Genomic DNA, 4,789 nt, shown 5'->3' on the forward strand with positions numbered 1-4,789 from the left:
CAGTTGTTGATACTAAGAAGAGCCTGGCATAGTCGGTGGGCAGTGATTGGATGGGCATGGGAGGATGGAATCTAGGGGTCCGCTAAGTTGGATGGACCAGGAGGAATAACAGTGGAAGTAGAGGCAGGCTCAGCAGGGGTCACTACCACAACTGGCTCTTCAGACTGGCCAGTTGGAGCAATAACTGTACTCTTGAAGTTCTTGCTCTTGGGGTTATCATCCCCTTGCATACTGTACCAAGAAAATGGGGCCTTCTCTTTGACCTTGATGTCGAAGGGTCTCTTTTCCACTTTCAGATCCCCGAAGTACATAGTGAGAAAACTGGGGAACGGGTAGTTTCTGTCATGCTCAGCACCCACAATTAAAATTATTCTCGACATCACATTCCCCACATTGATTGGGTACCCCGCCATGATCGAAGCCACCAAAACTGCCCGGTGAAGAGGTAGGGTGTTGTCATGAGTCGTGGGGTCCAACCTGCTACATACAAATGTCTCCACCCCCTTGCCTCAAAGTTCAAATTAGGCCTCAAAATCTTGACGCCCGCAGTCAACCAGTCGGGGGTGGTACCCGGGATTGCCAGGTACTGTGCCAACCATGGACGGACCTCCTCACCCAGTTCCATCTTCGCCATGTATAGGGACTCATCCTCCTCATCAAAGCCAAGGTAATCGTTGATCGTCTTCCCATCAAACAACACCTTCAAGTTCCGCACCTTGGTCACCTTTGTACCCTTTTTGATGTGGGCAACGTTGGTGTAGAACTCTTTTACCAAGTGCTCATTGGCATCTACACAATCAGACACAAAGTGCTCCCAGCCAATTCTCTCCCTAAACTGCCTCCTCACATTGGGGTTGTGAGGTAGCAAGTCTCTATCTACGAAGCTCCTCTCCAGGATAAACTTTCTCACCGGCCACCATTCCCGGAATTTATGGTATGCTACTTCACTAACGAATCGGTCTTGCTACACATCCGGTTTCCTAGTCCTAGAAATACCCCCCACCTGTGGTTCACCTCTTTCTCCTACTTCTTCTTCTCCCCCTACTTCCTCATCTCCTCCTACTGCACCCTCTCCAGATAATGAAGCTGTGGGAGAGGTGGAGTATTCCCCACTACCTTTAGCTGAGACTTCAGACGACCCAGAAGATACATTCACTGACGCTTGGCCAGTGGGGGGAGGTGGAGGAGTGTCTGTTAGCCTAAACCTCTCCGGCCAGTCTTCCATGTACTCTGGCACGGAGTCTGAAGAAATCTCCCGTGAGGGCTCATACTCACTCCACGAGGACTGGGAAGCAGCTCTATCAGCAGCTTTTATCAACTTTCTTGTCCTTTTAATACTTTGTCGGGCTTGAGGAGTTAGTTTTATCGTTTTCTGCTTCCCTCCCCGGGAGGATTCTCCTTTGCCCGGTTGTTTGGATCCTTTACCTTCTCGTTGTTTCACCATTGTCTGCAAACACAGTCCAAATGAACTTGTTAGTATCAGTTGCAGCAGTTAAGAACAGAGTTGCAGAAGCAGGAAAGAAAAATTGCAGACAAGTTGCAGAAGTCACACAGTGCGGACCGCACAAAATGGTGTGCGGCTGCACTGGGGTCACTGCGGACCTCACAAAATCAATCGCGGTCCGCACAGAGGTGGGGTTCAGACTACCCACTCTCTGTATCTAGGCAGTGCGGACCGCACAAAATGTAGTGCCGCCACACTAGGGCCACTATGGTCCGCACAAAATATAGTGCGGCCGTATTCCTTGAGGTTCAGCATTCATACATTCATCAATGCGGTCCGCACAAAATGGTACTGCGGACCGCACAGGGGCACCGCGGACTGCACAGAAACGATCGCGGTCCGCACTGAGTGCCCAGCTGTGGCACTAAATTAGGGTTCACGTATTTTTGATTTTAAGCCCAAATTTTTCACCTAATTAGTGCCCCTACATGTTGCCAAGTGTATTTTAACTAACTAAGTCTATTTTAATCAAAAGATTAACTACCCTAACCTAATATATAGAAGAAAATACGGGAAGAAGAGAAAGGAAAGCAAGAAAAAACAAAAATTAAAAGAAATTAACAAAATTGAATAAGTAAAAGAAATGTAATGGTACCGGATATGAGATGAAATGAAGAATAACAATTCCAAGCATTTAGTTACGAGGAGAAAAGATGATGAACAGTGTTTTTATGATGTTTGAGAGTCAGAGGATCGAAAAGTTTGAACGTTGAGCCTCAGGGACTATTTATAGAAAAGCCTGGGGCCCAACTCACCTACCCCAGTGTGGACCGCACAAAATGGACCGCGGTCCGCACTACACAACAGTTTCCAAGCTTGAGGAGGCAACACACTGCGGTCCGCACAAAATGGACTGCGGCCGCAGTGGTCCACCGTGGACCGCACAAAATGTAGTGCGGCCGCAGTGGCAAACTTCAGAGAGTGGTATTTTCACTCTTTCTTTAGTGTGGTCCGCATAGAATGTAGTGCGGCCGCACTGACAACTTCGGAGACCTGATCATTTTATCCCCTATGTTCTGCACTGCATCAACACAATCCTGTAACATCTCACAACCAGTTAGCCCAAAAATCAATCCTAGACTACAATGAAAATCAAATAAAAACAAGAAGAAAAACACATGGGTTGCCTCCCAAGAAACGCCTGATTTAACGTCGCGGCACGACGCATGTTACCATCCAATCATTTGAAATGAACAAGATCCACCACATGGCTATCATCAAACTTTCCCAAATAGTGCTTGACCCTATGCCCATTCACTCTAAAAACTTCCCCACTTTTGTTCTTTAAATTAAGAGCACCAAACGGGGTCACACACACTACTTCAAATGGTCCGCTCCACTTTGACTTTAGCTTTCCCGGGAACAACCTTAGTCGAGAATTGAATAAGAGCACGAAATCTCCCACCTTGAACTCCTTGCCCCGAGTATATTTTTCATGAAGGTATTTCATTTTATCCTTATATAGGGACGAACTAGAGTAGGCATGGAATCTAAATTCGTCAAGTTCATTGAGTTGCTCCACCCGAAGATTAGAAGCTATATCCCAATCAAGATTCAACTTCTTCAAGGCCCACATGGCCTTATGCTCTAACTCCACTGGTAAATGACATGTTTTCCCAAACACCAACCGGTACGGCGACATACCAATTGGAGTCTTGTAAGCAGTTCGGTAAGCCCATAGAGTATCATCCAACTTTTTAGACCAATCGGTCCAATTGGCATTGATGGTTTTGGACAAAATGCTCTTGATCTCCCTGTTGGACACTTCAACCTAGCCACTTGCTTGAGGATGATAAGGCGTAGACACTTTATGGTTGACACCATACTTGGAAAGCAAGGCGTCAAAAGCTCTATTGCAAAAATGCGATCCTCCATCACTAATAATAGCACGAGGAGTGCCAAACCTTGTGAAAATGATCTTCTTTAGAAATTCGACCACACTCCTAGCTTCATTGTTGGGCAAGGCCACGGCCTCAACCCATTTTGAGACATAATCAACCGCTACAAGAACATAGGTTTTTCCGTACGAGCTTACAAATGGGCCCATAAAATTGATACCCCATACATCAAAGATATCCACTTCGAGAATGGTGTTTACAGGCATCTCATCTTTCTTAGAAATATTGCCCGCTCTCTTACATTGATCACACCTTTTTACGAGATCACTTGCATCTTTGAACAAGGTTGGCCAATAAAAACCACAACTCAGAACTTTTGAAGCTGTCCTCGCCCCTCCATGACGACCACCATAGGGGGAGGAATGACAAGCCTCTAGGATGCTAAATTGCTCCTCCTCAGGTACACACCTCTGGATCACTCCCTCGGTGCAAATCTTGAACAAGTATGGCTCGTCCCAATAGAAGTCCAGACTATCTCGTTTGAGCTTCTTCCTTTGGTTAGAATAAAGGTCACACGGGATGATGTCAGTCACAAGGAAATTAGCAATGTCCGCAAACCATGGCATATCACTCATCGACACAGAAAGTAGTTGCTCATCGAGAAATGCATCATTGATATCTAGGCCATCACACGGCCTTCCTTCCTCCTCCAAGCGGGACAAATGATCCGCCACTTGGTTTTCACTACCTTTCCGGTCCACAATCTCCAAATCAAACTCTTGCAGTAATAAGGCCCATCGCATCAGTCTACCTTTAGAGTCTTTCTTTGTCATCAAGTATCTAAGAGCTGCATGATCGGTGTGCACTATGACTTTGGCTCCCATAAGATATGGCCGAAATTTTTCCATTGCGAACACAATAGCCAACAATTCTTTCTTAGTTACCGTGTAGTTCCTTTGAGCTTCATTCATTGTCTTGCTCGCATAGTACACCGGATGAAACATTTTGTTCACTCTTTGACCCAAAACTGCCCCAACCGCAACATCACTCGCATCGTACATGAGCTCGAGAGGCAAGGTCCAATATGATCGGGGTGGTGGTCAACTTATGCTTGAGAAGTTCAAAGGCATGCATACATCCCTCATCAAACACAAATTTTGTATCATTTTCTAGCAACTTACACAAAGGATTCACTACCTTCGAAAAGTCCTTGATAAATCGCCGGTAGAACCCCGCATGCCCAAGAAAACTTCTAACCCCCTTGACAGAAGTGGGGGGAGGAAGTCTTGAAATCACCTCAATTTTGGCTTTGTCAACCTCAATACCATTCTTTGAAATTTTATGACCCAAAACTGTGCTCTCCTCAACCATGAAGTGGCATTTTTCCCAATTTAGCACAAGATTGGTGTCTTCACACCGGGCCAACACTCTATCCAAATTGTTCAAA

Source organism: Nicotiana attenuata, unplaced genomic scaffold (assembly GCF_001879085.1).
Source record: "Nicotiana attenuata strain UT unplaced genomic scaffold, NIATTr2, whole genome shotgun sequence".
In the NCBI taxonomy this organism is placed as follows: Eukaryota; Viridiplantae; Streptophyta; class Magnoliopsida; order Solanales; family Solanaceae; genus Nicotiana; species Nicotiana attenuata.